This window comes from Notamacropus eugenii, chromosome 2, assembly GCF_028372415.1.
Source record: "Notamacropus eugenii isolate mMacEug1 chromosome 2, mMacEug1.pri_v2, whole genome shotgun sequence".
Taxonomy (NCBI): Eukaryota; Metazoa; Chordata; class Mammalia; order Diprotodontia; family Macropodidae; genus Notamacropus; species Notamacropus eugenii.
Window position 1 is genome coordinate 515867486 of NC_092873.1, and position 23473 is coordinate 515890958.

The 23473-nt window shown below is 40.6% G+C and overlaps 1 long non-coding RNA gene across 2 annotated transcripts in view; it reads right to left on the reverse strand.

The window, feature by feature from the left end:
- Positions 1-6140: 6140 nt before the first annotated feature.
- The window catches only part of LOC140530206 (uncharacterized), a 53508-nt gene continuing 36175 nt past the window's right edge, over positions 6141-23473 (reverse strand). The window contains exons 2-3 of one of the 2 annotated variants that reach the window (XR_011975848.1): positions 11108-11238; positions 6141-11030 (exon numbers count right to left, since the gene is read on the reverse strand). This is a non-coding gene — a long non-coding RNA (uncharacterized lncRNA). Of the gene's footprint in view, positions 11239-23473 lie in introns of both variants that reach the window. The other variant, XR_011975847.1, reaches the window with a different exon arrangement.

Below are 23473 nucleotides of genomic sequence, written 5' to 3' on the forward strand. Positions count from 1 at the left end.
GTGTTTCTCTCTCTGGTAACTATGTATGTATTGCTCTGGTCACAGTTGGATCTGTCTGTTGATCTGTGCTAATTTCTCAGACAGTTAGAAGCCCTGTCTGTTGACCTGTGCTATTTTCTCTGCTTACAATTTGTTTGTATTTTCTCTGAAGTTCAGGGTGCTGAGTTTTCCTCTGAAGTGAATGACATATGTTTAATTAAAGTGATTGTTGATCCCTTTAAAGCTATTTTCCTTTGAGAAGAGCAGATCTAAGAACCTGTGCTAGAAGGTCATCCTGGGTATGGTTGGGTGCTTGCTGTTACAAATTGCCAGTCTGTTAAGGCCAATTCAACCACCCTTCAAGATAATATCATGTAAATATATGTAATATGTAAATATATAAGCATATTGAAATCCCTTAAAGAGCTAAACAGATGTTAGCTATAATCAAAATACAAGATGGTGAACCAGGTCTGAGAATGAGTTAAACAAAAGGGATTATGACTTCTGCCCAGGGAGATGCCCACTCAGTGGGCATGTTTCACTACTTTTTAGGTTGGAACACTCATATTCCTCTCACTTTTAGTCACCAAAGGGATCTGCCTCAAAGTTACTGGCTACAGTACCCTGAAACCAAGTTAAAAAAAAATAAAGTTTACACTTAAAATAACCTTACCCACAGTCCTCAGTGTCCAAGTCAAAGGAGAAATAGAACCCCACAAAAAATGCTTTAAAAAGTATGCCAGGGAATGTAGAAATGATGAAGAGAGATATTCACAATGCTGTTCATGGCTCAGAGTCTGACTTGGAGCACTCCATAGGGAAATAACTTCCTATCTTCCTCATCTACAAAGCACTTCGATACCATATTGCCCAAAATAGGAAAATGACACAATGTGAAAATCTCTAACAAAAGAGTTTGATGTGGCCAAGGAAGCAACCGAATGTTCCCAGAGAAGCTGGAAGGACAGGACTTTTGGTAGGGAGACTTAAAGGACAAATTAGAACCAGATGTATTTTGTATCCACATGGCTACAGTGGAAAAATTGGGATTCAGAAGAGGGAGAAGAAATCACAAGCACTGGTGTAAGCCTGGGAGCAGCAACCTCACATCTAACTCAGAACTTTCTCAGCCTGACTAGCTATCCCCACCCCAGATACCCTCCAAAATGTCATCAACTGTCAAGGATCAGCTTATCTTGAATGTCCTCAAGGAAGACCAGGTTCCCCAGAACAAGATCACTGTTGTTGAGGTTGGTGCAGTTGGCATGGCATGTGCCATTAGTATCTTAAACAAAGAAATTGGCTGATGTACTTGCCCCTAGTTGATGTAATAGGAGACAAACTAAAGGGAGAGATGATAGATCTCCAACATGGCAGCCTTTTCCTGAAATACCAAAGATTGTTTCTGGCAAAGACTACAGTGTGACTACAAACTCAAAACTGGTCATTGTTACGGTTGGAGCACGTCAACAGGAGGGAGAATATCATCTTAATTTGGTCCAGCATAATGTGAATATCTTTAAATTCATCATTCCCAAAATTGTTAAATTCAGCCCTAATGGCAATCTGCTTATTGTTTCCAATCCAGTGGATATTTTGACATATGTGGTCTGGAAGCTAAGTGGCTTTCCTAAAAACCACGTTATTGGAAGTTGTTACAATCTGGATTCTGCCTGCTTCCATTACCTAATGGAGGAGAGACTTGGTGTCCTCTCTTTAAGTTATCATGGATGGGTCCTTGGGGAACATGGAGACTCCAGAGTTCCTGTGTGAAGTGGTGTGAATCTTGCTAGTATATCTCTAAAGAGCCTTCCATCCTTCTTTGGGAACTGATACTGATGCAGAGAATTGGAAAGGTGTTCATAAACAGGTGGTTGAAAGTGTTTATGAGGTAATCAAACTGAAGGGCTATACTTTCTGGGCCATTGGCTTATCTATGACAAATCTGGCAGAAAGCATCATGAAGAATCCTTAGGAGAGTACATCCAATTTCCACCATGATTAAGGGCCTATATGGCATTAAAGAGGATGTCTTCCTTAGTGTTCCCCCCATGTGTCTTGGGGCAGAATGGCATTTCAGATGCAGTGAAGGTCATCTGAATCTGGAGGAGGAGAGCCATTTAAAGAAGAGCGCAGATACTCTCTTTGGGGAATCCAGAAGGAGCTACAATTTTAAAACCTTTGAATGTGCTGCCATCGAGAGAACATGACCAGGGTTGAGGGGTTATGTATGCTCTGCTTTTCAAATAGGTCAAATAGGTCAAATCCTTCCTCTGATTAGTGACTAAACACCAGAAATATAAAACCTGTGCACACACTCTAGTTTCTTCCCAAAGTTAGAAATGAGGAATAGAAGCCTGTTGTGGTTAGCATATGATGCTGGATATGACTTGTATAGTCTCAGCGGTTGGTGTCAAGCAGAACCAATGACCCACAGATATGTAAACTACCTGCTTTGTATGTAGGTGCTACAGGTTCCCTTAGGTTCAGAAAACAACACTCTTGGATACAAAACACCATACAGTAGTAATTCTTTATTGATGCATTCATTACCTTTGTGCTGCTCCCCTCCATTAGGGCACTACAGAATGGCCCCAAGTATCACCTTGACACATGAGGGACCCAATTTTGTCTGCCTATATTTATGTGTGTGTATGTGTATGTGTGTGTGTGTATATATATATATATATATGTATGTGCATGTATGCATACACACACAGTTGTAAATTTCCATATCATATAAAAAGATCTGCACACGTACAACGATGCAACCAATTCCTCAAGAGTCATACTAACCCTAAATACTGAATAAACAACAAAGAACTGATTAAAAAAGTCACAAGCACTGCATCTATGGAGTTGTGGAGGACTTTCCCATAGAAAGTGAGCCTTGACTTCTTCAATTTAGCAGTAGCATTCAATGCTCCATGGAATAAAAACTGTACAGAAGGACTTGGCTAGTCTCAGTTAAATTCTCAGGATCTTAGAGAGAAAGAAATCAAACAGCAGGGAACTTGGAAGAGGTCAGGAAAAGGCAGGAGCACTAATTCAAGACAGGAATTATTCCAGTAATCCCCACCCAACTAACTCCACACAGCCCCTCTAATATCCTCCCCCCTTCCATCTTTTACTTGTTGATCCGGCCATTTGGTTACTTTCCTAAAACTGCCATACTATAAGCCATAACCATTTCATGATGGTCAATTTATCCTCTTCCCTCCAGTAGATAAGACTCTGGCAAACAGGACTGAATACCTATACATACAAAGCACATACACATGTTGATCTTAGTTTGAGTTTCATGAAAATTTTCTTCTAGAAATGAGTGATTTGATTCTTACCTCTAATGACCCCCTTTCATGGACTTCCCCCACCCCCAGTAAAAGATATGGCAAGATCTAGTTAAAGAATAGCTACATTAGGGTCACAATGAGTCCTGTATTGGAAGACATTACAGGTGGTATGAGACAAAAAGCTGGTTTTGTCTCTGGAAAGTACTCTGAAAATCCTTGCTTTTCAACTGAATTATTTTTAGGCAAATGAGAGCTTGCTTCTAAACCCTATTAATGAGACTGTGGGCATAGAGAAGAAGGAATCCCTAGAGAGTCTTGAGAATAACAAATAGAAGTCCATATGCCAACCTGCTATTATCACAGTCCTTTGATTTGAGTTGTGTAGGGACTTTAACTCATTTGAGAATTGAGTCAGGTGCTGTCACAGGAATCACACTCATCTAAGATGTCAGAACCTCTTGTAGGATTTCACCTTTCCCTAAATAAAGGACCAGGGTGTGAGATGAAATAGTTCTCTTCAGCTAGATTCTTATATGTGGGCTTGATTATTCTAGTGGGAAAGTACCATCATCTGTGAAGATACTACCCTGGCTTTGTCCTGTGAAAAAAGACACAATAAAAGGCACAAGGCCTTAGCTCTCTATAAATATGATGTACCTAGGGTGTTAGCTTCTAAGAAGCCAGATATCAAGTCTCTACAACTTCTGCCAGGTCTCCTTCACCCTATTTGTAGCCAGTCAATATCAGACATACGTAATGACACCAAAAAGTTCCATCAAGTAACTGTAGTATCCTTCGGTAACTTGTTCCCTATTGAGATTTGTTTTATTTCTTGTTAGGAATTAATGATTGCTTCATTGTGTTTTGCATTGCTACGAAGCCTTGTAAACAGCTAACAACTATCAAACCAAGGCTGTTGCCGTGATTTCTAGGTAACTCCATTTTTCAATGCAAATAGTAGATTTCTGGTTCAGGGAGCCAAGATGGTGGAGTGATCAGTAATTTCTATCTCCCTCCCCTTGTTGACCTTGACAAGCCCAGAGAATACCTCCCTGGGAAAGATCCTGGAACAATTGGAGCAGCAGAAGCCCGTGAGGCTAGCAAAATCACTAGGGATGGTTCCTCTTGCTGTGGCTGAAGGCAACCAGTGCAGGATCAGTGCTGTACCAGACAGCCCCACCTCAACAAACTGGGAGAAGATCCTGAGCCCCAGGGGGTTGAAGCCAGCAACTGCCAACACCAGGACCCCAGGCGTGTCTCAGAACCCCAGGGGAATCAGGAAGACACTAGCACAGACAGCTCTGCTGAGCTAAAGCATAGGCAAGCTCAGGAGACCTCTGGCATCCAGACTGCCCCTCCCCCACATTTAATGAGCTAGCTCCAGGGTAACTGTGGGGAAACCCCAAAAAAGACCTCACCTAGCCTCTTGCTTTCCAACACACCAGCCAGCTTAGCTCCAGCATTTTAGCTTCTAGCTGAAAGAACCAGAGGCTACAACACACAAAGCCTCAAGTTTCAGGTACAAGAACTGTGGGACAGAACTCCCTGTCCCACAGATGCAGAGATCTACTTTTTAAAGTCATGAAAAGGTTTATCTTGAGTAAGAAGCAAAGCAGAAAAGAAGACCATAGAATATTTCTATGGGGACATGGACCAAACCACAAATACCAAAGAGGCCAGCATTAAGACTGGACTCTCATCTGAAACTTCAGAAGGGAATATGAACTGGTCTGAAGCACAAAGAACCTTCCTGAAAGAGCTCAGGAAGGATTTTAAAACCCAAATTAGAGAAATAGAAGAAAAATTGACCAATGACTTTAAAAATATGAGAAAAGAAATCACAGAAGAATTTGAAAGGACATTTGGACAAATGAAAAAGGAAGGACAAAACCAAACTGGTAAAAATGACTCCTTAAAGGGAACAATTGGACAGATGGAAAAGGAGATGCAAATGTTAACTGAAGAAAATAATTTGATAATAGAATCGGGCAAGTAGAAGCTAATGAATCTGTGAGACATCAAGAATCAGTCAAACAGAATCTAAAGAATGAAAAGATAGAAGAAAATGTAAAATATTTAACTGGAAAAACAACTGACCTGGAAAACAAAACCAGGAGAGAAAGATCTAAGGATTGTTGGTCTACCAGAAAGCCAAGATGATAAAGAACCTGGACAATATCATCTAAGAAATCATCAAGGAAAATTGCCCAGAAGTCCTAGATCCAGAGGCCAAAATAGTCATTGAAAGAATCCACTGTTCACCTCCTGAAAGGGATCCCACAACTAAAAACACCAAGGAATATCATTTCCAAATTCCAGAACTATCAAGCGAAGGAGAAAATACTGCAGGCAGCCAGAAAGAAACAAATTCAAATATCAAGGAGCTAGTGTGGATCACACAGGACCTTGCAGCTTCTACATAAACATTGAAGAGATTGGGATGTGATATTCAGTAAGGCAAAGGAGCTGGCACTACAACCAAGGATCAACAAAGTTGAGCATAACATTTGAGGCAAGGAGATGGACATTCATTGCAATAAGACATTTCCAGACCTTCTTGATGAAAAGGCCAGAACTCAATAGACAATTTGATCTTCAAACACAGGGCTCAAGAGAGGCATAAAAAGGTAAACAGGGGGAAAAAAAACTTGTTACACAACATGGGCAAAGTGTTTACTTCCCTTATAAAGGAAGATGATACTTGTTAATCTTAAGAATTGTGTACTTATTATGAAATGTAAAAGGGATATACATAGAGGGAGTGGGTATAAATTAAGTAATGTGATAACAAATGTGATGTAAGGGTGTGAAGGGATTGTAATGGGAGATGTGAAAAGGAGGAGGCAGAAAAAATAAATTCCATCATAGGAAGAGGCACAAAAATACATTACAGTGGAGAGAAATGAGCATTGTTTGAGAGGTACTCTCATCTGATCGGATTCAAGGAGGGTAGAACAAACTCAGTTAAGTATAGAAATTCTATTAGCTCTTTAGGCAGTAGGAGGGGAAGGGGGAAAGAAAAGGGAGGGAAGTAGTAGTAAGGGAAAAGGGGATTAAGAGGGAGGGGGGCTGAAAGAAGGAAGGGAAGACTGAGGGAGGCGGTGGTCAAAAATTGAAACTATTGCGAAGGGGAAGGGAGAACTAAAAGCATAAACCAATGGAAAGGGGATGGAGGGAAAGACACAGATAGTAATCATAACTGTGAATGTGAATGGGATGAACTCTCCCATAAAATGAAGACGTATAGAAGAGTGGATTCAAAACCATAAACCAACAAAATGTTATTTACAATGGCAATAGTGCGTTTCTTCAGGTGGTTCCCTAGAATTGCAGGGATTGACTGTTGTAGGGTTAATGAAATATAAGGTCTTCCCTGTCCATTAATAGGCTTACATGACCGTGTCTTCCTTTTTCCAGTTGGAATATGGGCCATGTTCCCAGGTCTGAAGGTACACAGGTATTTCAATCATAGATTTCTTGCTACTTTGAACTCCAGCCAAGTTCACATCTATGACACATCCTAAGTCACATAGAGCCCTGGCACAGAGTCAATCAAGCTCTGGGCCACAGGGATTTTTGCCCCTTTCCAATTAAGTATGGAGGCATGTAGATTTTTTTTTTCAAACCTCTGTACCAAGTCAATCAAGTGCTGAGTCTGTTTGAAAACCACATATGTCATATTGCTTAGAGGTAAAGGAACTGGCAGAGGGACTTCCTTGGGGGGAGGCTGGCCAGAAAGAATGCTTAAGATGGCAGTGCTTCCTGGATTGGTGATATGTACCAATATTTCTGTTACTTTATTAAGTTTTGCCTTCTGGTACACCTCAACAGCAATGCTCTGAATAAATGTTTTGGTTTGGTCTTGAATAAAGAGAGCTTATTATATTTTTGCCATTCAACCCTGGAAATAAATATGCATATTCATAGCAACTGCTACGAATATCATGTTGGTGTTATAGCTGTAAGGTTCTCTAGAGAGTTTTGTTCAAGGAAGAACTGCTGCAATGATGTAAAACTACTATATGATTAAAATGCATGGCTTGGGAAGTAAAAATGGATAAGGAGGGACCCTCCCCAATCTTGTTCATTACGGGGAACAACTTCATATCCTCATCACCCAACCAGCCACATCTAAGGGTACCTCTGGTCATCCATAATGACCTGATAAAGGTCAAACTATTTACTTAAGATATGAGTAGTATAACTATTCTTAAACTGTTATAATTACTAAGGTAGTTTGAAAGAAATGTTGGGGATAAATTGTGTATGATGGGGCAATTCTAAAAAGAACAGGAGAAGGTAGGAAAAAGTAAAAAGGAGAAATTCTGTCATAATGACCTCAATGGGATAAATCTGATCAAAGAGGTTGATGGTAGAAAGAAAGGAGGTGAAATTCTGTCCACTAAGCAATATGTATCCTCAGTTTCTCACATGTAGTTAAGGTAAAGATTTTCAATAAACTTAACTGATGTATACACACATTTCACTTTAAACACCATTTAATATGATCTTTCTCCAACATGAGCATCCAGTGCTTATATTTGTGGACATTATCAGGTTGCTATTGCAACGTTCTGGGGCTTAAGGTCATCAGTGTCCTGGAAGAGATCCTGTCATTGCTCAAAGGAGTTTCATTTGTCCATAGACACGGAAAAGACATAATGGGTGCAGGTTATCTTTTGATCAGATTTTAGCATGAATCTAAATCCATGACCTACACAGGTTATCTAATGGTACTTGTGTACATACACGTACACATATACACACGCACCAGGGTTACCTCTTTTCCCTGATCTTTCTCCCTTGCATCCCCCAACTTCCCTGAGGGCCTCAGATTAGTCTTCTTACTCAGCTCCATCTACAATTCAGAAGGGGTAATCAGCCAGCTGCAGAGCCATGATCCTGTCCAAGTTGGTGGTGATGGGCAGCTGTAACGTGGGTAAGAAGGCAGGAAACATCCAACAAAGAAAACTACTTTGTGACTTGATTTACCATTGGAGACTTGTACTATACTCAGTTGATGGTGGATGGTAAGCCCTGCTAACTGGACAACCTGTCCATGATAGGTAGTGGGACGCACCAAAACCAACACCAGAAGTTCATGCCCTGAGTAGAGGCCTTCTTCTATATCTGTAAAGTGGATGACATCAAGTTCTTCCTGAATGTGAACATCTTCCAGGAAAGCAGCTGTGCAGGATCAAAGACACAGACCCCATTCCTCTTGTTCTGGTGGATAAGACTGAAAAGGCCAACTGCCTAGGGTCACATAGGTAGTAAGCAGAGGATGGATTTGAACCCAGTTGAACCCAACTCAAGTATTCGAGAGCTCATATGCCAGAGGTGGAATGAGTGATCAAGGATAAGGTCACTGGCAAGCCTCCAATAGGCCCAGAGATCAATAAAAACCACATCTAACTTCTGCTGAAATATGTCTAGTGTGTCGTGTGTGTGTGTGTGCGTGCGCATAAAGAAATGCAGTCACCAGAGCTAGAGAAGGGTTACAGTTAAGCCCAGAACTTCTCTTCCAAAAAACACTGTAGTTCTTGGCTACCTCCTGAAGGAAAGAATCCCCCAACAAGGATCCTGAAGCATTAAGGGGAAAGTGATGAACTCTGGCTTAGGATACAGAACTTCTGAGTTACCCTTCATGTCTTGCTCCTCAGATGATGCGGGGTCCCCCGCAACTGACACTACACATTGGCAATAGCCGTGGCCAAGTACACAAGGACCTGGGAAACCTCTTCTTTAATGATCAGATTACTATAAAAGAGTCTACCTTTGAATGTGCAGGCACAAAACAGCACATGCAAAGTCACTTCAATTTTACTGGCAAATGAGCCAAAGGCATTCAATAAACTGCCTTCCGTTGGAGAATAAACTTCCCAATTTCTGGAAACAGTAGCTATATCGCTACTTGACACATTCCAGGGTTCCTGTCCCAGGATATTCTCAAAAATGGAATTTAATAAAGACCCTGATAATCAATGGCAGGAGAGGGAAGGAACTTAAAGGAACCAGGAGCCTTTCCTGCTGGCAACTTGTCCATCTTGCAATTCAGGTGTGCCACTTAATATGGATTAACAGGTCACCTGTTTTTGCAGTGGAACAGATTTACAGATAACAAAAGTCTGGGAGGGGATTTCAATTGTCATGATGCCCAGGGCAGAATGCCAGTCTATGCCAAATAAATCCAAGACCTAGACAGGTTATCTAATACTTGTGTGTACACAAACACATGCTCAGAGGCTCACCACTTTTCCCTGATCTTTCTCCCTTGCATCCCCAACTTCCCTGAGGGCCTCAGGTTAGTCTTCTTACTCAGCTCCCTCTACAATTCAGAAAGGGTAATCAGCCAGCTGCAGAGCCAAGATGCATGGCCATATATGCTTTTCAAAATTATTCTGGGAAAGGCCCTGTATCCAAAGCTCTGGGAAATAGTCTCTGGATATTTTTTTACCAAAGGTTCTGAAGTTCTCTGAGATCTAAGGGAAAGCAGCAACAGGTGGCCTTCTTCTTAGTAGGTAAAGGTCATGAGATCATTGATTTAGAGCTAGGAAGGACCTTTGAGACCAATAGATCCAATTCCCTCATGTTACTTTCTCCCTGGGCCTCAGTTTCTCCCTTTAGGAGCTTGGACACTGTCACATAGGGAACACAGCAGAGGACAGCAGAAGTTTGAGCTAAGGTCCCCTGGCTTGAGGTCTAGCCCACATTCTGCTATGCTACACTAGTATCTTTTGGAACAGGGACACGTCATGCTGTGGTGGAGGTCCACATGCATGGTTGTAGCCTTCTAACCCCAAGTTCTTATAAACTAGGCCCCAGAATTAATCTCTGTAGAAGAACCTTGAGACTTCATATGCTGTAAGGATAAGAATCTTTGAGTAGATTTTATATCAAAGCTGGTGAGCTCTGAAACCCGTATTCTGTGGGATAAGAAAATATTGTAGAATAAACTCAGGGATCCATAGCATTGCTGTTAGGATTCCAAATTCATCACAATCAAGATCCAGATAGTTTAAAAGATTTCAGATTGTGTAAGGAGTAAAAATGATAAGATTTTTGTACCTATGCCTGTCCCTTTAAAATCTCTCTAGGGTAGATCAATAATGAGAAGTCTTTTGACTTGTTCCAAAAGAAAGTATAATGAGTCAGGTCTAGACAGAATTTCTGTCACTGACACATTGGTTGTGTGATCCTGGGCAAGTCACTTTGTTTAGACAGTTGCAATGGAGAGAGGAATAATCCTCACCCAGAATTCCCTCATACAATTGAAAATCCCAAATGCAAATTTAAGCCCCCTTTAAGAACTGGAAAGCGTAAGTATCTCTCAAACCCAGGCTTTCTAATGAAAAGCATAAAGGTAGAAAAGAAGTGTGAACCTTGTTTCTCAAGGAATATATAGAATATTAGGTTCAAACCTGTTAGTTCAGCAGACATTTTAATCATACTAAATATCATAATGTGCATTTCTTAGCTCCTCTCAGTTCCCTTATTTCCAGGTTTCATTAAATTAGTAGCCTTGGCTCAAGAAAAAAAAATAACAGAAGAAAAAGAAAGGTATACAGAGTACTAGATGATTTCCAGAACACTTATATGTAGAACTGTATGTGTACTTGGAGAAATGCTAAAGGATGAGATTATATATCTGATTTGATCAGTATTTTATTGGTACCTGAAGGACCCAAATTTAGAAACTTCCTCTATATCTGTAGATGTGTCCTTTGTATTCATCGTAGAGTCTTTAACAATTGTCTAGAAAAATGAGATAAGTGAGCTCATCATTATGTGACAGTTATATACCACAGATGGGCTTTGAACCTAGAACTTACTGTCTCCAAGGCTGATTCTCTAGCTATTATTCTTTGTTGTCTCAACTGGAATGTCTTCTCATAGTTTTCTAGGATATTGGAGATGCTCCAATTTCCTGGCCAATGGAAGATGATGAATTCTCCAATGGGATCTACACAGACAGTGAGAAAAATGCTGAGGATACAGGGAAGAATATTCATCAAGTCAGTCTTCTTTGATGAGGTTATTTGTCTACATCCTACATTTGTCACAACTCTGACCCCTTGGAATAATGTAGCAGGCAAGAGAAATCCTTATTTTCTATGCCCCATGATCTCAGGTGGGACCCCATCCAACCAGAAGACCTTACAAAGAGAATTTAATCTAAGTGAATTCTTGCCCTTAGGAACTAAGTCCCTGTCCTTGGAACCCTACATTAGAACTTAGGTGACGACCCAGCACATAAAGGAGAAAACCAACAAGAGTGATCTTGGCAGAGATGGATTCCTTTTGTCTAAATCATTGGAGGCAGCCAAGTCTCATGATTAAATTATGTTCTCATCCGATGGAGCTGAAGACTTTTAGCCCACCTTCTCATTAATATGTCCATCCCTTCATTAATTATTCACCAATCAGGGTTGATTTTTCATCTATCAAGGGCATCTCCTTTTCCAAAGGTATTTAAGCATTCAGGGATCTCTAGGGTTTTGTCTTTGGTTACTGAGACCATTGACCAATTTATCATCAGATGGCCTAATAAAATGACTACCCAGGAACTCTGTCCCTTGGGCTCTTCATTCATCTCATGCAGAAGGATTATCATCAGCAAAAGTGAGCCTCAGTTTACATCTCAGTAGTACATCATGTCACTAAGGATCATGAAACAAACCACAGGCACTTGCCTGGTTCCAGGAACTGAGCTGCACTCTTCAAAGTCTCCTTGAGGGTGGGGAGGTATGGGTAGAAAGCAAGGCAATCATCTTGAAAAGGAAGTATGTAAATCCTACAGTAAATATTGCTTCCCTCCCACTGACACCAATGTCATATTCTGGGGGCTAGCCTTCTGTTCCTCAGATTGAAGGGGACATAGTGACAATGGAGCATGGCCATTTTAGTCAGCATTGCTAAAGGTTCTGAGGGCTCTTCAACAGGATCTGGTCCTTGTAGGCTCGAGTATGCAAAGCACACACACGTGTTAGTTTCATTTGCATCCAAGGGATTGTGGAGCCATCTCTTTCCCCCCATCAGGATTACCTAAGTTCCATGATTTATTCTGAGAAATGGACAGTTTAAGAGAAACCATCAAAATAGGGGTAGATCAGTGGCAAGTTCATGAAACTTGGGACTAAGGGATATTACTGAGTCCATCTGAAGGAAAGCGTGAAGGTCAATATTAAAGCAGACAATTGTGGGCAGAAGCAGGGACACAAGAACTCTGCCAGTCTCCCCTTCCAGGGTTGGATGTTGGTCTTCTCTGTGATTGGTATCAGGCACAAAGTAGGGGTTGCAGTCATGGAAGAACCTCATCTACTGTCCTTACATCTAGGTAAAAAGAGAATGAGGCACTGATGCTTGCAAAGAATGCCAAGGAAAAAGAAAAGAATTCAGGGTTCAAACTGTTTCCTTACTGTCCTGAAGGACTCCCAGAATATCACTGCTAAAGTCAAGACATAGAAATGCCTGGTGAGATATTGTAGCTGCAAGATATTAAATGGTTAAGAGCTTGAACCAGAAGACAAAGAACTAGTGAGACAGTGTAGACATAGTATCAGAGTACTAAGGGACTTGAGGACAGTCCTACAGAACCTTCTCAGATGTTAAACTGACCTCAAAAATCATCTAGTCCAAAAGGAAGCACAAGCTATAGGCTTCCTAGGCACTAAGGAAAGTTGATGGTAATGGGGAAGACTTCCCATAGGAGGAAAATGCAAATGAAAATAGGATGAAGTATTACACAGGCTACCATTTTAATCTACGATTATAGTAGCCCCTCCCCATCAGTGAGGTGCCAAATTTGACATGTCAATGTAAATCAGAGTAGTGCTGTAGAGGCAGGCTCACAGCAGATACACAAAAGCAACATGCTCTGTCTACATCACTGGGAGTGTTCAACATGACAGCAGCAAGGAAAAAGAGTTCTTACATAGGATGTAATCCCAGAATAGAGTTCTTGTAGAGGAAGAATATACAAAAAATCATCACCTATTTCCAGAGCATCACTTGCAGGGAAGGGGGAAATGGTCTCTCAACCCTCTTGGCCTACATTGAAAAGGCAGGCTGTGCAAATTAAAACATACACAGGGTCAGGGTCATTGAGAAATGAAAAGTTACAAAATTGTCCACACTCTTCCAATTCCCCCTCACCTCCCACTACTCATCCATTACTATTTCATCTTGGATAGATCATGGTGTCATGGGATTATAAATCTAAAGCCTTGAAGACTTGGATGAGATTTCAAGAGGGTGAGTATTAAAGAGATTCTGGAACGTTTCTTCATGACTGATCAAATATCAACTTTGTATGCTTATCCTTGCCACCCTTATTAAATATGAAGGGAAAGAATAGAAAATAGAGGAAGGGGACCATTACCTTCTACAACTGAGTTTCATTCAAGGCTGAAAGATGAATACTGACTTACTTCCACCCCTGCATCAGTAACAGCAGGACTGGATAAAAGGATAGTTGTACTAATAGTATCACCCTCTGTGTTTCCAATACGAATAGGGGTCCATGTATCAACTGCAAATTCTTAAAGGATGTCTCTGAACATGACCTTTCCAAGGATGAGCTACCCCCATTAAATGGAACCAAGACTGACTTCATGGTCATGGCCAGGTAAGCCTGGTTGAGGGACTGGCTGAAGGATTAGTGGACTAGCTGCTCCAGAGAGGAGGACTGCAGCTTCAATCTGAGGCTACTTACTCATCACATAACATTTCCCAAAGCCATCATTTTAGTTCCACCCCAACCAGGAGATTATTAACTCAACTGCATTCTTGTGCCCTCTGCAGGCCAGTGTGTGTCTTCCTGGGAAAAGGAAGTAGAGAGACCTCCCTATCATTGTCACAAGACCACCTCTTAGTCATTGCTGGCAAGATCCTTGCCAGAGTGCTCCTTAATAGGATGATCCTTCACCTTAAAGACAGTCATCTATCAGAGAGCCAGTGTGGCTTTGGAAAGGACAAGTTCAGGAGAAATAGCAGGAGCAGAACAGAGGTCTGTACACAGCATTCATCGTTCTGACCAATGCCTTTCATCCTGTCAGTTGTGAGAACTCATGGAAAAATCACAGCTAAATTTGGATGCCTGGAGAGGTTCATCAGCATAACATGCCAGTTTCATGATGGCCTACTGGCATGGGTTTGCATGCTGGATGATGCACTCAAGCTTTCCTAGTCACCAAGAAAGCAGAGCTATGTGCTTGCTCCCATGTTTTTTTAGCATGTTTTCAGCAATGTTGTCATATGCCTTCCACATAGACAAAAGTGGCATCAAGGTCACCTACTTCACTAACAGTGAATTACTTAACTTGAAAAAGCTACAAGCCAAGACTGAAGTAGAAAGAGTTGGCCCATGACTTTATTTGCAGATGATTATACATTCAACGTAGCCTCTGAGGTGGAGATGCAAAAATGTGTGGACCGATTCTCTGCTGTGGGGGCTAATTGTAGCCTGACAATTAACACCAAGAAAAAAAAAAAGTTTTCCATCTGTATCCCTCCATTATAGCAAATAGAGAAAGTTTGAATGCCATGGATAAATTTACCTTGACAATATACTTTCCAGTGATGCACATAGATGATGAAGTTGATCCATACACTGCCAAAATTAGCTCAGCGTTTGGGAGGCTCAAAGAAAAGTATGGGAGAGAAGAGGTATTAGACCACCCACCAGACTGAAGGTATATAGAGCTGTTGTGCTAATCTCAATGTTCTATGCTTGTGAAACGTGTACAGTCCACCAAAGCTATGCTAGGAAACTGAATCGCTCCTATTTGGATTAGCTTAGGAAGATTTCAAAAATCACCTGGCAACATAAGGCATCGGACACTGAATCTTGGTAGTTCAGCTCAAGAAAGGACTTCAGTCTCTATGCAGAACACACAACTCTGACGGGATGGCCATGTTCAAATGCCTAAAAGACTATTTATGGAGAACTCATGCAAAGGTAAGCTCTCCATGGTGGCCAGAAGTGATACAAGGACACTCTCAAAGTATCTCTGAAGAACTTTGGAATCCATTGTGAGACATGGAAAATGCTAGCAAAGGACCGCCCAACATGGCGTGCCTACAAAGAAAATGCTGCATTCTGAGTAAAGTAGAATTGCAAATTTCAAAAGAATTGTGAGGTGTACATTTAGAGCCATCTCCACTCCAAATGTTCATATGGACTATGTGTGTGTGTCTGACCTGTGGGAGAGTCTGCTGAGCTCATGTTGATCTGATCAGCTGCAGTTGGACACGGTATACGTTGACCCCAACATAGTGACATCATTTTGGTCTTCGAGTATGAATGACAATAACCAACCACCATTTTGCTGGACCCCTGCAGGGTACACCAGGGCCAGAGAACTATAGCACATGAAAACTCCTTTTGTGAAGGAGTGAAGCCAGCAGTGCAATAGTAGCAGGATTGGACATGGGACAATTGTATTCCCAGTATCACTCTGCCATTTCAAGTTGCATGGGAGTCCCATGTCACCTGCAGCAGCCAAGACCCCCCGCCCCAGAAACCACAACAATAGGATATGGGAAGTCCACTTTCAAATCTACATCCATTTCATCAAAGCATACAATATTTAGCAAAGAACTTAGCATTCTTAGCAACTATTCTCCAAAGGATGAATACACTGGTATAGAAGAAAGAACTTTTAGAGAAAAGCCAATTTCATGGAGGATACAATACATGTTTGATTCTAAAACTTAAGAACCAGACAACTAGAGCAGAAAAAAGCAGGCATTTCTGGCTTGCAGTAGGCTCAAGGAAATGAATTCACATGGAAAATTTCTCTTAGTCAAATTCTTAAAGGGGACATCCCTCCAACAGGACTGCTCCAAGCACTAAATACAGTACACCAAATAAATACAATCAAGTCTGACTCATGGTAAGGGCCAGCTGAACCTTGCTGGGGAGCTGTCCAAGGACTAGCTGTTCCATAGAGAAAAAAAGTGCAGCTTCTACCACTGATGCTACTTGCTCATCAAATGGCATTTCCCAAAGTCATCATTTTTCCTCCTCCCTGGACCAGGATGCCAGTAACTCAACTGCAGTCTTGTACCCTGCCCAGGTCACTTTCCAAGGGAAGCTCTAGGCAATGTGTAGCTTCCTGGGCCCTTCAGGGAACACAAGGGCTGGATAAGTATGGCATGTGCCTCTCCTTTTATGGAGGAGTGAAGCCAGCAGCGCAGCAGATGTAGCAGAACTGAACAACTGGACAATTCTGTTTACACTATTACCCTTTGCTTTTTCAGTATGCAAAGGAGCTCGCATGTCAGCAACCAGGCCCCTGAGAGTGCAGGGCTGCAGCAGCCAAGCCCTCAGGACCTATAGGTCTCCCAGTATTATTCCCCCCTGCCCCCCAGCTCATCCGTACCCAACCTTCCAGGTACAAGTGCTGACCCAGTCTCAGCATCAGGTACCATAAGAACCATCAAGGTCAGACACAGCCAGCCCCATTGGTGAGAGAGGAAGAGCAGCCAAATGAATTGACCTTTTCAACAACAAGAACTGCGGCCCATCAGTCTATCCAACATCAATCACACACTGTGGTCTCCTTGCTTCTCCCTCAAGAGATCTGGATGAACCTCTAAGTTCAAGATTAGAGAATCTGAATGGTCTAGGATCAGAACTGTCTAACAGGTAGCCTTTAAACCTCCCAAGCCATATTAAAATTTAATTTGGAATTATTTAAGAAAATACAATACAATGTCGATAACGTTAGTCTGCGACTTTTTAAGTCAATGTGCACCTACAGGGACGTTTGTACATGGTTTCATCACCCCTTTTCTATTTGAATTTTATACCAATTTTTAGGTAGTTTTAGATATATTAAACAGAATTTTCCTCTAATGTTTTATGGAGTGTGTGTGTATTGTTTTTCTAGGTTTTATTTAGTAGAACCTCCAATTCAACTTTCCCATAAGGACTGATGTGGTTATGTTAAATGTTTTATCCTTGTTTTTGTTTTGATGAAATCCTCTCTCTGATTTGTGCTTTTTGACCTACCAGTTGGTCAGGATTAAATCTATTCTTCAATTATCTTTAAAGGCTCTTTGATATTCTTCTTATTTCATTATGGTCAGTAACTAGTATGTTTAATTTTAAAAAGGGAAAATAGACATAGGATATGTTTCACCCAAATCTTGATTTTTTGTTTTTGGAGGGGCCCCAAGGCAGTAACCTCATCCTTTTCTATCTGGCTATTCTCTTAGACTTGATTTTCATCTCCAGAGACTCAACTTCCTCCAAGATGCCTCAACCTCGGAACTTATCAATTTGGTAACTCACTGCCCCTGGGACTATACCTCTGATTGGACATAACAGTCCACTTTGAATATCTTCCATTTAAAGAGAAAGCCCCAGGGCACCACTTGGCTTTCAGACTTTAGTATCCCTCTATGCCATGGGATTCTCTCCTCCTTTCAATACTGCTTTTCAGATTGTGCATTGTCTTCCTCCAAAAAGACTGAGTTTCCTGAGGGCAGCGATGATCTTTCACTTTTCTTAGAATCCCTAGGGTTTAGCACAGTGCCTGTCATGTAGTAGGTACTTAATAAATGTTTATTAACCACAGAGGTAATCATGTCAGGTAAGGTGAAGTTGGTAGCCCTATAGAGCATAGAATACTGGTCCTCTCTCCCTGAGTTCAAAGCTGACCTCAGACATTTACTAGCTGTGTGACCCTGGGCAAATCATTTAACCCTGTCTACCTCAGTTTTCTCATCTATAAAATCAGCTGGAGACAGAAATGGCAAACCACTCAAGTGTCTTTGCCAAGAAAGCCCAAATGGGGTCACGAAGAGTTGGACACAAATGAACAGCAAAGATGGAATTATTTCAAGTAAACTGTAGGACCAGCTGACCACATAACCCCTCCAGAAGTGATGAAGACTCAAGCATACTTTTCCTTCTTGCTGACATATCACTTTACACACAGGTAGAAGCTTTTCAGACTTGTTCTTTGGGGAATGTCATCAGAGGACTGACTGATGTCAAATGTTGTAGAATTTTCCATCTCTCATCATAGAATATACTGATCTCCATCTCTGCCAGTCTTGTGCTGAGCTATCTATTCTTACATGATTGTTGCTGAATGCACTTGAAGTACAGGAAGCAAGCTCCATGAGAAGGCAGCTAAATTAAGTCATTGAATCTGATTCCTCAGCTACTGGAATATTTGGGAAGGATACAACCTACAGAGAACAATCATAAAAGTTCCACAAACCCCACGATCTGATGACAATGACCCAATAAAGTTTGCTTTGGTCTGGTCCCCCAAGATTAAACAAAGATATAGTTAGAGGAAACTAAATGAAATTTTCATTCCTAATATCTAAACAATATGTCGCAATAATGTAACAATTTCTGAGGTGACACAAGCCCCCTAAAGTAGAGGGAAACTGAGGGAAAAAACTCAATATTGCTTCTTTCTGCAGAGAAAGCAGCACTGTGATGTTTGGCAAAACCTCCCAGAAGGGAGAATGTTGAGAGATCACAAGCTTGACACTTGCTACGTATTTCTGCCCTTTCTGGAAGGAAAACGTTTAAAGACACTTAGTTAAATATCTTCTTGTGTTTTCAGTGATGGACATCCCTAAGCTTATCCCTGAGCCCATATAGAAGCTTTATTAATTCATGAACTCCTTAACTTTCCTCATTCTTATGTCACTCATGAAAGGCATTAAGATCACCTTATCCTTTCCTAGAGATAAAACCCATGATAGAAGTACAGATGGCAAATAAAGATTAAAAGAAAACAAACTTTAGGGTAGGAACCTAAATTCCTTAAGTCAACCACATTCTTCCAATAGTCTTGATTCTCAGGTCAAGGTCTATGGACAGACAAGGAAAATAAAAATAGGATCCTTGATGTAGAGGTCAGAAGTCATTTTGACTAGCTTTCAAATTTTAGAGAGGTGTCCAGTGGTCTGTCCACAGTCACAAAGGTATGAAGTGAGATTTAAACACTGGGCTTTCTGACAAGACCAGTGCCCTACACTTCTCTAGGCAAAAGTTCTCATATATAAAACTGAAAACTAAGTATCATGAGGATATCTTGTTTGAGTATTGTCTCATTGTTACTTCCTTTATCTATTGTCATCTCCTTTGTTGCAGATATTTAAGGAGGCTTTAAGAGCATATCCAGAAACGTGGAAGGCAAGACCTATTAGATTAGTACTCATCGTACGGAAGGGCCCCATAACGAGCAGTCTTGAAGTCAATTCCATAGGAAACATCCTTCTTTGCCCATTCAGTCATATCTGTAAGAACCAATACCTTACCTCTGATACCCTGAAGATACTTCTAAAGAAAAGAACTGAGTGGTGGAAGATTGTAGCTGAAATATTTCAGCCAATGCCTGAGTAGCAAAGACTAAAGTTATTGGTAGCATCTTTTTTTGTTTTGGGAGGAGAATTGTCATTGGGTTACTTTATTTAACAATGATTAGCTTGATGAATAAAGAGTTCATTATACTATGTGATTAGACCCTTAAAGCCTTTCACAGCAGCAGTCCTCAGGTGTGCTGCCATGATTGGCATTACAGTAACTGGTGAAAATACTAAGCTAAGATATGGAGTTAGAGGACCTTGGTTCATATTCTGCCGCTGACATTTCCTGTGTGACTTTGAGAGTTAAATTTAATCTTTTTTTGGCATCAGTTTCCTTATCTTTACTAAAAGAATATGAGGCCAGAGGGAAACTGAGGTCCCCCCCTTCAGCTTTATATAATCCCGTGTAAGTCTATGATCGTTCCTATAACTTATAATCTCATTGATGTCTCTGAATATCTAGCCAAAGGAACATGGCACAGGTAATCTTTCTGGTTGCCCTCCTACGGCCACCTCTCTCAATCATAGGCTCCAAGTCTTTTCCTAGATTGTATTCTATTAACAAATTCAAGAAATAGTAGAGTTCTTCTCATATGGATTCTGGGGAGAAATTGTATTTTCCCCTCCCTGCAGTGGATACATCGGGAAGAAATAAGCTAATAGTAGACCAGAGGAGAGCAATATTTGAAAAAATTCACAAGTCCATTAAAACCAAATGTAAAGCATGGAACTTGGATTGCTGGTACATAGGGCATATGTTGGGCTACTGAAAATGTGAGTTTTCCTTTAGAGGAGAGGGAGGTGAGAGTTGAGGTTCACATTCTATGAAAAGAATGGCATACTCTTTGGTACAGAACTTTCTGAGATTCCCAGAGTACAATAAAATCTACAGAAGACTGTGTTTCCAAAGTTTTCCCTTTGAGTATGTGAAGGATGCATAATTAGGGAGATCATGCATTTTCATAAGTGTAAATGATGTCAAGGCAACACAAAGCCAATCCCAGCTACTTGGCTCCTTTGACCCTCTCTCTCTTGCCAATCAGTTACTCAGCATTTATTAAGTACTTATTATGAGAAGGGCTCTGTACTAAGCACTAAGAAGAAAAATGCATGTGAAGAGAAAGGGCTTGCACTCAAGGAGATTATATTCTAATAGGGAATGATGACATGAAAGGAAACTAAAAAAGGATGTGTATACATGGAGGTGGGGAGTCTAGAGTTTAGTCCAGAGAAGAAAGATATTCCTGGGCACCCTCCCTAAATAAAGGGTCTGAGAGAAACCATCCAATAAAAGAGAGGCTGCAGAAGAGGAGGATTTTTCTGATGACTGCAGTGAAGTTCTAGCAAAATACTGCCTATGTACAGTTTTGTAGTTTGTTAGTTTGTTTCAGGGAAGGAAAAGATTGGAAATTCCTTCACACCATAATGCTCCAGACTCATATCCTATGACTCCTCACCTTACCTTCTTTCAAGCAGGACAGCAATTGTGCCCCAATATCTTCACCCTGTCCTGTTGCATTTAAGGTTTAGAAAAGTAGAATATATAACAAAACTCATTAATAATAATCAACTAAAAGTGTAAATCAAAAGGATAAGGCAAAACAAGAGGTCAGTATATCTCCAATAAGATTCAAGATCTAAATAATTACTATACAGAGGCTTCGTAATCCAAGAAGGGACACAGAGAACCCTCAAAAGAATGTGGGATAAGGAAGAGTCATCTACATACAAGCTACACACACATGCACGCACACCCAGCACAATGTAAATATTAGGGTCAACTGTGTAACTAAGCTTGTGCACATTACTATAAGGAGTTATAAAACAGACCAGTGATGGTGACAAAGTCTGACTTCATTGAAAAACTGGAAAATAGCAGAGCCAGACAAGATTCATAATTATTGATGCAAACACTTCAGTGGAGTGCTTTACTAGCTTCCACTTATATATGTCAGATCTTACCTTTCTTAATAGAAAACATGGTATTCTTGTACTTCAAGATGAGATAAAATGCAGAGGAAGCAAAATAGGAGAATGGGGAAGAGGCACCTACAAATGACTGAACCATGGAAAGAAACCATTTTCTCAGGATTGAGCTGGAATCCAGTGGATCCCCAAGTGCCAACTACTCATACTAAGTATGGAAGATAATATCTACCAGAGTATGAGGCTCACCTCTCACTTCTTCCCTAGATCTGTTCAAAGAAGTAGAAACACTATGAAGAAGCAGGTACCAGACCCTCTTAAGGATTCCCCCTTTCCTTCCTCTACATGGATATAGTAAGAATAAGTTTTAGGGTCTCATTAAAATAGTAGGAATAAATTTATCAACTTGATATAATAACATCACGAAAATAATGATATTCCCTTAAGAGTGCATCAACTTGGCATAACTGGTTCCATTTTGTTTTATGCCTCCATTTTGTGATTGAGCTATTTTAAGTTGATTTTCAATAATTAGATAAGCACTTGTATGGTATGATGTAATAAGTAACACATGCGAATTAACCTAAGGATAAACAGATGTAGACCCACCAGCAAGACAGATAACCAATGAAAAAATACTATGAAAACACTTTCAATAATTTTGAAGCAAACTAAACAAGTTAGGAAACTCCAGAGCTAGAAGTATTTAAAAAAAACTATTTGAAACCCCAGTTGTTTTGTTCCTAAGTAGTGACTATGGCTGGTTCCTGTGTTCTCCACATGAGCAAAATCATGCTGGCTCAAGAAGAGGTGGGAGACAAAGTCTCTGGCTAGACAGCTAGGAAACTGGTTGAGTTTAATACTAAAGAAACCTATTACAAACTAAGGCCACAGGTTGGTAGTTTATCCTCAGAAGGTACTGCTTATGTGTTTTAATAAAATCTGATTGCACACATGTTGTATAGTGTTTCCAGCACACTAAATGCCATATGAAATGGTAAATCAGCTTTATGTGTAACATGTACCTTATGCCAGGCTCCATCACGGATGCCACCAGAGGGGGGCTCCATCACAGCCACCACATTCAACAGGTTTGAGTGGCCCCAGAACCAACGAGCCCTCAGGTTGTGCAAGGCAAGCTGCAAAGAACTAAAGCAGAGCAAGTTTGCAGATGGAGTTGCTTTTCTGAAATATTCAGAGTGAAGGAATATAGCGTAAACTCTGCATACCAAAGTAATTTAGTCAAAGGCCATAACTGGTAATTGAGTAAGACAAAAACCAATCATTTTAGTTTCCCTGTAACTAGCAGTCTCTTATTTTGAAACTATGGAAGTGAGGGGTGCAAAATTCCCCATTTGGGGGGTATGTATGAGAGAATGGGAAAAGGGAAATTAGAAAGCTCTATTAACTAAGACAACCACTCACTTTGATGAGATTACAGAAACATTTAAGTTAGGGCTAGCAGTCAAGATTTTTATTTTCCAGAAGAAAAACAAAAAAAGACTTACAGCACAGAGGAAAAGGACAATAAGCTCCAAGCCAAATTGCAAAGAAATACTTGCCTTGGATTCATAAAATATGAACAAGGAAGTATGAAAGCAGATCAGATCATCTATTCAGAAACTGCTTCCTAAAGATTTACATGAACTGATGCATAGTGAAGGGGACAGAACCAGGAGAATGCTGCATGCAGCAACATTGTATGATAAAGACCTGTGAATGACTTAGCTATTCTCAGCAATACAGTGATCCAAGACAATCCCAAAGGACTAATCATCAAGTATACCATCTGCCTCTAGAGAAAGAGCTGATATTGTCGGAACAGACTGACACACTCTATTTTTTACTTTATTTCCTTTTTTATTTGAATCTTCTTGTACAAAATGACTAATATGGACATGTTTTACATAATTGTACATGTATAACCTATA